Source organism: Schistocerca nitens, chromosome 12, assembly GCF_023898315.1.
Source record: "Schistocerca nitens isolate TAMUIC-IGC-003100 chromosome 12, iqSchNite1.1, whole genome shotgun sequence".
Classification (NCBI taxonomy): Eukaryota; Metazoa; Arthropoda; class Insecta; order Orthoptera; family Acrididae; genus Schistocerca; species Schistocerca nitens.
The window spans coordinates 69910538-69924427 of NC_064625.1; positions in this window are offsets into that span (position 1 = coordinate 69910538).

Sequence of the window (13890 nt, forward strand, 5' to 3'; positions counted from 1 at the left end):
GGACGTCTTCACTGGTGGTATCTTTCTATAAAGAGGGCATAGAAAAGTTGGCTTACTGCTGTGACAAATATCTGAACAATGGTGGCTGTTGTGTAGAAAAAGAGTATTTCTTCAAAAAAAAACAATGGTACTTACTTTCCTGGCATGCCTTGTATATTTCAATGTCTTTTGGCTTACCAATTTGGGTATAAAAGTTGACAGAGAACATCCCACATCCTCTTCTTTACTGCAGTCACATAATGGGGATACACAAAGCCAATATGAATCACCTGTTTTCTATCAGCAGCCATGGTTGACCATGAGGTGCGTTAAGAATGTTGTTGAAACTTCTGGATCATACACAGGGTTATTCAGCTGCCCATGCCATAAAGTTTTATGGAACCTGCAACATCTTCAAGAACCACACGCATGATTTTAATCTTCTCTCCTCCCTACATGCACAATGTTAGGCCTACAAAAACAATGAACAGGACCTTTTTGTATGAAAATTAACTAGATAAAATTTTGTACTTGAATAAGTTTTTGTTGGAGACCACAGTTTTTGTGTTATTCAAGAAAAACGCATTTGGGCCTCTAGCAAAAATGTACCCCCCCCCCAAAAAGGCTACAGTAAATGTCCCACAAAAAAGATCCTGTTCATTTTTTATGTAGGACTAGTAATTTGCATGTAGTGCATGAGAGAAATGAAAATCTTGCCCATGACATTTGTAGGCATTGCAAGTTGCATAAAACCCATGGGTAGGGGTAGATTAATCATCCTGTACAGGTTCTACACCAGGTTGTATGCAGTGCTTAGCAGGTATCCTGCTTCCTGCCTGGTTAATCAGGTTTTGTGCCATCTTTATCTCTATAGATTCAGTGATGACACTATCCCAGAACCTGGGGGTCTGGACCATGACCTTGGTGTTCTCATAATCCATGGAATGTTCCAACTCTAGGCAGTGTTCTGCTATTGCTGATTTTGTGGCCTGCCTTAGCCTGGTATGTCGCTGGTGTTCCTTACATCCAGCAAGCAGCCAGGGAACACCTGATGAAGACGTCAAGTAATGACGTCGAAATATCGTGTTTGGAAGACGCTGATATCCGGCAGAAAATCCTATTTCCACGAGATGTCATCAAATCGCCGGGAAAGTCTAAGAAATTACAATTCCACAGATCGCAAGTGGAGTGATCATGGACGTGGAATGTGAAATGAAAATTTAGACATACTTTTGATTGTACTTGTATTATTTGACCCCCCCCCCTCTCTCTCTCTCTCTCTCTCTCTCTCTCTCTCTCTCGCTCTCAACCGCGCGCACTCTAGTTCTACTAAGAAATTCAGTTCTTAATGGAATCGGAGGAGATGGCTAGCAATAAATCCTTTAGGCTCCTCTTAAACTGAAATTTGTCAGTAGTAAAGCTTTTTATGGCTGCTGGCACGTTATTGAAAATGCGATTTCCTGAATGATGGAGACTTTCTTGCACCAAAGCAATTAACTTCCAAATCTTTGTGAGGATTATTCATGTTTCTAGTAATGACTCCATGAAATGAGCTGTTGATTTGAGAATATTCATTTGTTTTTAAAGACAAATTTCATGGCGAGAAGGTATCTTCTATCTGCACCATTCTAAATTGACCTATTTCCATGTCCCTTATCTCAAGCTGTGTTATACTAACGGTAGAACACGAAACATTTCTTACATGGATCTCCACTATTTTCTAACAATGATATTTTTTCATGAATAATATATTAATTGTGCAATTTTGGAAAAGTTTAGTAAGATGTTTTATGAGCAAATTTAGAAAATAAAAAGACCATAGGGTTTTTATAATATAGTAGGAAGCATTAAAAAATATTACTTCATGCATGTCGAGTAAGACAACTGACCGTTAGAATTACATGGTTCTGGGATAAATGGTTTGAGAGGAAAGGTACATTAAGTTACAAAAGTTACAGAAAATTGAATATGAAGTTGTATTACACTTACTGGTGTATATGCAGTCATTTAAGTTCATAGTTTCTTTCACTGCATCTGTCATACATTTGATTAAAAGTAAAAAAGTGTTAAATAAGAGAGTTACCAATTTTTATATGAACATATTATGTTGTATTAATCACAAGACTACCAGAACATTGCCGTAAAATAAAGGAACAGTATTTTTTTCGTTCAAAAACAGAAAGGCATGCCAATTGCTATATTCTGCCCCGTGCACGGGGCAGATTGGGGTGGTAAGTACAAGTGATTTTAAAAACGTATAAAATTATCGGAAATGCAGAAAATATTGGCTTGCTCGGTATTGATTTAGTTTAATGTCAAACTACAGTTTTCATGTATTGTATCCTTTTCTTAAGGCTATTTACGAAATTCACACACGAGGAAAGACTCATCACCTTCGCTATCTATTCCTGCACAAGAATCGTGGAGCAAGCGACCCAACCTTCAACTGATTTTGAATAAAAATCACCACAATATAAACATGCACAGTCATAACTTTCCTCGTAATCACTCTCGTTAGTATTGTATTCTCTCTCCTTTTTGACATTTATCTTCAGGCCCTATTTTTCTTTTTTGAATTCTTAATTTTATTCTGTTTCGCAAATAGTTCTTTCTTTGCTCTATCTTCTTTGGCAAAGTTCTTTTCTATTTTTCCTTAATAATGGCTTCTAACTCTTTTTTTGTACTTCAAATCATTCAAAACATCGGTTTTCCCCTTATCCGTTTCGCCCTTTTCATGCTTTCGTTAACTTTTGGCAAGGGCATCCGAATTTCCGGTGAAATATGAAATGAGGAGTAGGTGTTGTCAGTTGTCATCCAAGAGCACCCAAGATTAGAACAATTAGGTCCAATAACTTTGTCATTCTTAGGCGGCAGTTCATTGTTACACTTCGCTGAAACCTCGCCTGCTTGATTATCCAGCTCGTTGGCGTCGTCTTTTTTAGCTGGTGTGCTAGGTGAAGGCAATTCCAATTGTTCAGATATAATAACCTTTTTATCTGACGGCCTATCACGTCCGACGTCCGATCTTAAGTCTGCCACCTTTTTTTCTTTTTTACCAGAGATGAAGGCTATGCGATCATTATACATTCCTGGAAATTGAAATAAGAACACCGTGAATTCATTGTCCCAGGAAGGGGAAACTTTATTGACACATTCCTGGGGTCAGATACATCACATGATCACACTGACAGAACCACAGGCATATAGACACAGGCAACAGAGCATGCACAATGTCGCCACTAGTACAGTGTATAGCCACGTTTCGCAGCAATGCAGGCTGCTATTCTCCCATGGAGACGATCGTAGAGATGCTGGATGTAGTCCTGTGGAACGGCTTGCCATGCCATTTCCACCTGGCGCCTCAGTTGGACCAGCGTTCGTGCTGGACGTGCAGACCGCGTGAGACGACGCTTCATCCAGTCCCAAACATGCTCAATGGGGGACAGATCCGGAGATCTTGCTGGCCAGGGTAGTTGACTTACACCTTCTAGAGCACGTTGGGTGGCACGGGATACATGCGGACGTGCATTGTCCTGTTGGATCAGCAAGTTCCCTTGCCGGTCTAGGAATGGTAGAACGATGGGTTCGATGACGGTTTGGATGTACCGTGCACTATTCAGTGTCCCCTCGACGATCACCAGTGGTGTACGGCCAGTGTAGGAGATCGCTCCCCACACCATGATGCCGGGTGTTGGCCCTGTCTGCCTCGGTCGTATGCAGTCCTGATTGTGGCGCTCACCTGCACGGCGCCAAACACGCATACGACCATCATTGGCACCAAGGCAGAAGCGACTCTCATCGCTGAAGACGACACGTCTCCATTCGTCCCTCCATTCACGCCTGTCGCGACACCACTGGAGGCGGGCTGCACGATGTTGGGGCATGAGCGGAAGACGGCCTAACGGTGTGCGGGACCGTAGCCCAGCTTCATGGAAACGGTTGCGAATGGTCCTCGCCGATACCCCAGGAGCAACAGTGTCCCTAATTTGCTGGGAAGTGGCGGTGCGGTCCCCTACGGCACTGCGTAGGATCCTACGGTCTTGGTGGCGTGCATCCGTGCGTCGCTGCGGTCCGGTCCCAGGTCGACGGGCACGTGCACCTTCCGCCGACCACTGGCGACAACATCGATGTACTGTGGAGACCTCACGCCCCACGTGTTGAGCAATTCGGCGGTACGTCCACCGGGCCTCCCGCATGCCCACTATACGCCCTCGCTCAAAGTCCGTCAACTGCACATACGGTTCACGTCCACGCTATCGCGGCATGCTACCAGTGTTAAAGACTGCGATGGAGCTCCGTATGCCACGGCAAAGTGGCTGACACTGACGGCGGCGGTGCACAAATGCTGCGCAGCTAGCGCCATTCGACGGCCAACACCGCGGTTCCTGGTGTGTCCGCTGTACCGTGCGTGTGATCATTGCTTGTACAGCCCTCTCGCAGTGTCCGGAGCAAGTATGGTGGGTCTGACACACCGGTGTCAATGTGTTTTTTTTTTTCATTTCCAGGAGTGTATTTCAAATCTTTACAAATTGTTACACCAGTTGTTTGTGTGAATTGACTGTTTCCCGTCGTGTTTCTGTGATATCATAGTGCAGGTTTCTGGACGTATGCAATAAGTTGTCAAATTGTGCCCCACTTTGAAATCTTATAACGATCCGACTGAAAACGTGTCCAGACTTTATTTATACATTGTGCAACACAGGAAAAAGAGTCACTTTTTCGAAATCCCATAACTGTCTTCCATTGCGAGGCATAGATTTGAAATTTGACTCAGAGGTGGTCTAACCTTCAATTATAATGGTGCGAGAACGTGAGGCCAGTTAGCTTCGGACGCGGCGACGGTTCAACGAACAAAATGCTGCACAGCTCAGGAGTAAGGTCGGTTACTGACGTCACATTGGCACCAAATTTCACCACAGTTCTGGTCAACGCCACAGCGGAGGTGTCACAAGATGGGAAGATTGCCACGGCCTGCGTTGCCCACATTTCACCCATTCTTTTGACGTCCGTGTCATGCAAGTCAGAGCCGCGAGGCCCAGCTCTGAGTCACGTAGTTTTGTTATGGCTGGCACATCGCCGCTCAGAATCAACACGGAAAGGCATCAGGGGTGGCATAAAGGGAGTCAAGAAAACACTCATTGTCTTGGGGCGTTGATTTCCACACATTTCGCTGTCGAAAACGACAGTTCGCAGGAAGTGTGAAACCGAACGACGTTCTTGACAACCATTCATACTGCTGAAACCACCTCCGCCCCCCCCCCCCCTCGCACCTCCCCCACCCCACCCCGCGCTCCGGTTCAGCCCTTCTCTAGGCCTAGAACGCTATTGATCGTCACCTGACACCATTGGCGTGTAGCGCGACTACAGTTCTTGCTTTGGTACACAGGCTGGAACTCCAGTTAAGCACCATCCTCAGTGTTACCTGCTCGCCTTTGTTGGGCACTTAAAAAATTTCCCTGTACAAAGACAGCCATTCAGTGATCCATAGACACAGGCATGACAGAGAACCGTTTTGGCAGATCTCAGATGAGCAGCACTACATCGCAGAACTAGTACCTGCTGGCCACATGCGGAATCTTAAAGCCGGTATTACACCACCATATTTTTTTGTAAGAGATGATTCATCAAATGCTTACATCAAAAAAAGTTTCTAGTGTAATAAGGAACTTTGTCAAATCTCGCCTTTTGTCAAAGAAATATAATCAGATCTAGGGCTTCGCCGTAGATTTGATCATAAAAGTCGTTCGTCTTCTGTTCCCTGCAGAGTGAAATGTAACCACTTGAAGCGCTGGCATCACTACAGCTATTTGATATCTGAAGCGTGTTTGTAAACATGGCTGCAAGGTGTGTGTGTGTGTGTGTGTGTGTGTGTGTGTGTGTGTCCACAATCACAGCTACAGCCATCCACCTCTACACCAAGCCAGCTAAAAGCAAGCTGTGATAGAGGACGACACACCTTAAAATAAAAAATATTTGATGCTCTCCTTTCTAGTTCGTCTACATATGAACTGTGGATGCCACAAGATAAAAAGTGTTCATCTGTTTCGTACTTTTAATTCATTTTGTATTTGTTGGAAAACTAATTGTATTAATTAAATTATTCGAAAATAAAATAGTTCTTAATTACCTACATAGTGAACTAAACACATATTTATCTTCACATATCCCTCGTTCAGTGCATTATAAATCACTTGACACGTTTCTGTACTTCTTGTGGTTAATGTGCACTATGGTATTTAGAGGGCTGTATAGCAAGTTAGAGTAGCTCTCTCCTGTAGTAAGATATCACAGTGTTATGGTGAATCTGTCTTATGCACATCTAGCACTCCGAAGTGAGTGTTCTGCTCTCTAATATTAGGAGCCACTATACTGAGAAGGTACTAAAATTCACTCTCTTCCATCCGTAAGTAATTTGTATAAGATCTGACGTCCACTACTTGCAGCTCTCATGACAAATTTTGCTGAATGCTTTTATCGTCTCGACATAAGACCCATGGCTTGACCCAACCTTCTTTTTTTCCACCGCTTCTCTTCTAAATGCATACACAATGCAACTGCGATACAAGCACCTGCAGCGCATAATAACCGGTTATTGTGGCCCACCATCTTGCACTTTGACAAAAAATATGACGACAATGTAACACTCCTTTCTAGCGACACGCAAAGAGCCTTGTCGAGGAGCCTTGTCAAGGAAATTTGACAAATATTTGATCATATTTCTTCGTCAAAGAAGTATGATAGTGTAATACAGGCCTGAGGGATGTTGAAAGGGATTCCATTCACTCTCGTGCCTAGAAATTAGTGTCCCTGTAGACAGGTACATCTTTAAGGTGTCCAAGAAAGGTGCACAGAAGACACCGAGGATGTTGCCGAACTGGGGGTTCTTAGAGGGACCCTTGCCATTTTATTCACGCATGTGTGAATGTGTAGCCCTTCCGTGATAACACCAGAGGATGGCCTGATATAACATGGCTGAAAAAGCATAATTGTCCCTTGCGACTTCAGATCACGTTCAAATTCCGTCGAATGGTTCAGACAGGTATGTAATTGTAACACCCTGTATAGCAAAGAAAAAGTGTGCTGAGGCACGCCCCAAAGAAAGGGGTCGATGACGTCGTTTTGTTGCTCAATGCCCTGTTATTTTTGACCCCGAAATGTGTGGTTGCAAGAGAAGGCGTGCTTCTAGTGACGCCCTTTACAGGGTCTGGTGCATTGTAATCATGCAGCTTCCGTTCATTGGCGATGACTGGCCTCACGCAGTGGACCCTGGCTTTCAGTTTCTTGGTCACTTACACCTGACACCGAAACACCGTCAGCATGGCTTTAACCTTCGATTTGCTCATGGCAGCCTTTTTTGGTCTTGGGGATGCTGCAGTGTGCAATTCGGCACTATTGCGCTTTGTCTCCCGGTCGTACTGAAACACCCTGGTTTCGTCTCCGGTGATTTATCTAAAAATTCCGGATCAGCTTAAAGGCTCTGCAGATTTTCTTGCGTCCATACGTGCTTGAATGTCTCAGAAAATCTTCGGGATCATCTTGGTGCAGATCTCCTTCGTCGACAATTCTTTGGTAATAATATTGTGCACTGCCATTTTGCAAGTCTGAGGTGGTCTCCTATCATCTTGACACTCATCTGACGGTCGGTGTTCGATAAAACGCCTACACGGCCGATGTAAACGTCAGTTTTGCTGGTTGAAGGGCGTCCGGAATGGTCCTCGTCCTCAGCTCTCCTCGCCCTATTTAAAGTTCTTCACCTACCTGAAAATCTGGACTTTTGACAGGCAATCATCGCCGTAGGCTTGACGAAACATATCCAACGTTTCCGTACCCTATTTTCCTAGTTTCACACTAAACTGTTGTTGCACCACAACCGACGACTTTGTGACGTGTCCACTCAACGCGACTGGCACGCCGCACGTTTTCGGCCCCCCGGCGAGCGCACGCTGTGAAATACAGTCGCGTCAGCAGAGAATCAGTCTCATTAATTTTCATGAAAACCCTGTATGTCATTCCCTGAGATCGTTGCATGTTGATTCTGAGAAGCGGTGCATCTCAAATGTTTTCCTCGGTCACCTATACGAAAACCGCGTGATTCCAACGCTGGGTGCGCGGCTTTGGCCTCTATGACATAGGCGTCAAAAGAAGGGGTGATATGTGAGTAACAGGGGTGTGACGCCCTTCCTATCGCGTGACACGACCGCGGTGATGTTGGACAGGATTATGGTGAAAGTTGTTGCCAATGTGACTTCATTAACCCACTTTAAATGTCACATGAACTTTTGAGCTCTGGCCTTTCTCTGGCATGTGTTGACCCTTGCAGTTGGAAGCGTCGCTGACGCCGAGTGTGAAATCGCAGAGCGCCACGTTTCAGAAATATTACACAGGAAGGTTGCAGGAACCTTTGAGCCAAACTTCTAACTTCGACTCTGCAGTGGGAAACAATTATGGGGCTTGGAAAAAGTTACCCTTTAGTTGTGTTCAACAGTGTCTGAGGATAGTATTGATACTGTCTGCAAGGTTATTAACGTACACGGTCCGGCAAAAGGACCTCCCGTACGTGATGAGGACACTCTGTGAGCTATAGTGGGGATACTAATAACGATTGGTGGTATCGATCGATGCTGGTATGCCTGCCATTTTCAGTAGGCGCAGTGGCTTGACTAGGTGAGGACAGTACGTTTGTTGTACACTATGTGGTCAAAAGTATCCTGGCTGAAAATGACCCAGAAGTTCGTGGCGCCATCCATCAGTAATGCTGGACTCCAGTATGGTGTTGGCCCACCCCTAGCCTTGATGACAGCTTCCACTCTCGCAGGCATATGTTCAATCAGGTGCTGGGAAGTTTCTTGGGGAGTGGCAGCCCACTCTTCACTGAGTGCTGCACTGAAGAGAGGTATCGATGTCGATCGGTGAGGCCTGGCACCAAGTTGGCGTTCCAAAGCATCCCAAGGATTCAGGCCAGGACTCTGTGCAGGCCAGTCCTTTTCAGGGATGTTAGTGTCGTGTAACCACTCGGCCACAGGCCATGCATTGTGGTGCTCCATCGTGTTGAAAGATGCAATCGCCATCCCCGAATTGCTCTTCAACAGTGAAAGCATGAAGGTGCTTAAAACATAAATGTAGGCCTGTGGTGTGATAGTGCCACGCAAAACAACAAGGGGTCAAGCCCCTTCCATGAAAAACACGACCACACAATAACACCAGAGCCTCCGAATTTTACTATTGGCACTACACTCGCTGGCAGATGACGTTCACCAGGCATTCGCCATACACACAACCTGCCATCGGATCGCCACATTGTGTACCGTAATTCGTCACTCCAGATAACGTTTTTCCACTGTTCAATGTTTGCGCTTTTACATCAAGCGAGGCGTCGTTTGGCCTTACTGGCGTGATGTGTGGCTAATGAGCAACTGCTCGACTGTGAAATCCAAGTTTTCTCACCTTCTTCCTAACTGCTATAATACTAGCAGTGGATCCTGATGCAGTTTGGAATTCCTGTGTGATGGTCTGTAGAGATGCCTGCCTGTAACACATTATATCTGTCTTCAACTGTCGGCAGTCTCTGTCAGTCAACAGACGAGGTCGGCCTGTACGCTTTTGTGCTGTACGTGTCCCTTCACGTTTCCACTTCACTTTCTTTTTTTGGTCATCAGTCTACTGACTGGTTTGATGCGGCCCGCCACGAATTCCTTTCCTGTGCTAACCTCTTCATCTCAGAGTAGCACTTGCAACCTACGTCCTCAATTATTTGCTTGACGTATTCCAATCTCTGTCTTCCTCTACAGTTTTTGCCCTCTACAGCTCCCTCTAGTACCATGGAAGTCATTCCCTCATATCTTAGCAGATGTCCTATCATCCTGTCCCTTCTCCTTATCAGTGTTTTCCACATATTCCTTTCCTCTCCGATTCTGCGTAGAACCTCCTCATTGCTTACCTTATCAGTCCACCTACTTTTCAACATTCGTCTATAGTACCACATCTCAAATGCTTCGATTCTCTTCTGTTCCGGTTTTCCCACAGTCCATGTTTCACTACCATACAATGCTGTACTCCAGACGTACATCCTCAGTAATTTCTTCCTCAAATTAAGGCCGGTATTTGATATTAGTAGACTTCTCTTGGCCAGAAATGTCTTTTTTGCCATAGCGAGTCTGCTTTTGATGTCCTCCTTGATCCGTCCGTCATTGGTTATTTTATTGCCTAGGTAGCAGAATTCCTTAACTTCATTGACTTCGTGATCATAAATCCTGATGTTAAGTTTCTCGCTGTTCTCATTTCTACTACTTCTCATTACCTTCGTCTTTCTCCGATTTACTCTCAAACCATACTGTGTACTCATTAGACTGTTCATTCCGTTCAGCAGATCATTTAATTCTTCTTCACTTTCACTCACGATAGCAATGTCATCAGCGAATCGTATCATTGATATCCTTTCACCTTGTATTTTAATTCCACTCCTGAACCTTTCTTTTATTTCCATCATTGCTTCCTCGATGTACAGATTGAAGAGTAGAGGCGAAAGGCTACAGCCTTGTCTTACACCCTTCTTAATACGAGCACTTCGTTCTTGATCGTCCACTCTTATTATTCCCTCTTGGTTGTTGTACATATTGTATATGACCCGTCTCTCCCTATAGCTTACCCCTACTTTTTTCAGAATCTCTAACAGCAAGTGTCTTGATTTTTCTTTAGCATTGCTTCCATTACTAGCCGTAACGTCAGAATTGCTTCTCTCGTCCCTTTACTTTTCCTAAAGCCAAACTGATCGTCACCTAGCGCATTCTCAATTTTCTTTTCCATTCTTCTGTATATTATTCTTGTAAGCAGCTTCGATGCATGAGCTGTTAAGCTGATTGTGCGATAATTCTCGCACTTGTCAGCTCTTGCCGTCTTCTGAATTGTGTGGATGATGCTTTTCCGAAAGTCAGATGGTATATCGCCAGACTCATACATTCTACACACCAACGTGAATAGTCGTTTTGTTGCCACTTCCCCAATGATTTTAGAAATTCTGATGGAATGTTATCTATCCCTTCTGCTTATTTGACCGTAAGTCCTCCAAAGCTCTTTTAAATTCCGATTCTAATACTGGATCCCCTATCTCTTCTAAATCGACTCCTGTTTCTTCTTCTATCACATCAGACAAATATTCACCCTCATAAAGGCTTTCAATGTATTCTTTCCACCTATCTCCTCTCTCCTCTGCATTTAACAGTGGAATTACCGTTGCACTCTTATTGTTACCACCGTTGCTTTTAATGTCACCAAAGGTTGTTTTGACTTTCCTGTATGCTGAGTCTGTCCTTCCGACAATCATATCTTTTTCGATGTCTTCACATTTTTCCTGCAGCCATTTCGTCTTAGCTTCCCTGCACTTCCTATTTATTTCATTCCTCAGCGACTTGTATTTCTATATTCCTGATTTTCCCAGAACATGTTTGTACTTCCTCCTTTCATCAATCAACTGAAGTATTTCTTCTGTTACCCATGGTTTCTTCGCAGCTACCTTCTTTTCCCAGAACATGTTTGTACTTCCTCCTTTCATCAATCAACTGAAGTATTTCTTCTGTTACCCATGGTTTCTTCGCAGCTACCTTCTTTGTACCTAGGTTTTCCTTCCCAACTTCTGTGATGGCCCTTTTTAGAGATGTCCATTCCTCTTCAACTGTACTGCCTACTGCGCTATTCCTTATTGCTGTATCTATAGCGTTAGAGAACTTCAAACGTATCTCGTCATTCCTTAGCACTTCCGTATCCCACTTCTTTGTGTATTGATTCTTCCTGACTAATGTCTTGAACTTCAGCCTACTCTTCATCACTACCATATTGTGATCTGAGTCTATATCTGCTCCTGGGTACGCTTTACAATCCAGTATGTGATTTCGGAATCTCTGTCTGACCATGATGCAATCTAATTGAAATCTTCCCGTATCTCCCGGCCTTTTCCAAGTATACCTCCTCCCCTTGTGATTCTTGAACAGGGTATTCGCTATTACTAGCTGAAACTTGTTACAGAACTCAATTAGTCTTTCTCCTCTTTCATTCCTTGTCCCAAGCCCATATTCTCCTGTAACCTTTTCTTCTATTCCTTCCCCTACAACTGCATTCCAGTCGCCCATGACTAGTAGATTTTCGTCCCCCTTTACATACTGCATTAACCTTTCAATATCCTCATACACTTTCTCTATCTGTTCATCTTCAGCTTGCGACGTCGGCATTTATACCTGAACTATCGTTGCCGGTGTTGGTCTGCTGTCGATTCTGATTAGAACAACCCGGTCACTGAACTGTTCACAGTGACACACCCTCTGACCTACCTTCCTATTCATAACGAATCCTACACCTTTTATACCATTTTCTGCTGCTGTTGATATTACCCGATACTCATCTGACAAGAAATCCTTGTCTTCCTTCCACTTCACTTCACTGACCCCTACTATATCTAGATTGAGCCTTTGCATTTCCCTTTTCAGATTTTCTAGTTTCCGTACCACGTTCAAACTTCTGACATTCCACGCCCCGACTCGTAGAACGTTATCCTTTCGTTGATTATTCAACCTTTTTCTCATGGTAACCTCCCCCTTGGCAGTCCCCTCCCGGAGATCCGAATGGGGGACTATTCCGGAATCTTTTGCCAATGGAGAGATCATCATGACACTTCTTCAAATACAGGCCACATGTCCTGTTGATACACGTTACGTGTCTTTAATGCAGTGGTTTCCATTGCCTTCTGCATCCTCATGTCGTTGATCATTGCTGATTCTTCCGCCTTTAGGAGCAATTTACCTAAACCTCTATCCGCTCCTCCGCCCTCTTTGACAAGGCCGTTGGCAGAATGAGGCTGACTTCTTATGCCGGAAGTCTTCGGCCGCCAATGCTGATTATTTATCAAAATTTAGGGAGTGGCGGGGATCGAATCCGGGACCGAAGGCGTTTTGATTATGAATCAGAGACGCTACCCCTAGACCACCCACTTCACTATAACACCGGAAACTGTGGACCTAGGGATGTTTAGGAGTGTGGAAATCTCGTGTACAGACGTATGACACAAGTGACACCCAGTCACCTGACCACATTCGAAGTCCTTGAATTCCACGGAGCGCCCCATTCTGCTCTCTCACGATGTCTAATGACTACTGAGGTCACTGATACGGAATATCTGGGAACAGGTGACAGCACAATGCACCTAATGCACCTAATACGAAAAGCATATATTTTTGGGTGTGTCCGGATACTTTTGATCGGATAGTGTATATTTGTAATGGTCCTTTCGTGATTATTACTCAGCGAGCGTTTCACATTCGATTCGAATTTGGCCAACGTGGTTCTGTTCCTGACATAAAAGCTATTCGATTTTGGAGTCAAACTTTGAAACATCAGGTTCTGCACTGCTGGCCGACCTCGGACTGTTAATGACTCTGTAAAATGTGTGTGTGTGTGTGTGTGTGTGTGTGTGCAAGTGCGCGCGCGCGCGTCTCTGTTGGGCAGTCCCCAAAGTGTTTAGCACTCCCATGATGATGGTTACCTCTGGCGCTGTTTCGATTTCTTCTCTTGAGGTTTGCTTCCAATTATCAGGTACTGCAAATAAATAAAATTACCGCTTCCTCACAGCAAAGAACCGTCAGGAGCTTCAGCAACGACCACTTCACAGCCATCGTGTGACACTTCGGTGCGTCATCGATGATTTACAGAGTTGTTTCCTGGACTTGTTCTGCCTTCGCGAGGAGATATCGTCTGGCCCCCAAAGCCACCCGATTTATCGCCTTGTAATTTTTGTTCTTTGGGAACACTTAAAGGGTCAAGTGTACAAATATCGCTCCTCAAACCTGCGAGAAGTTAAGGAGGCAATCATCCAGGAAGTGGGTGTCATTCCACTGAAGGACCATGGAGAACTTCTGGAAAAGGTTT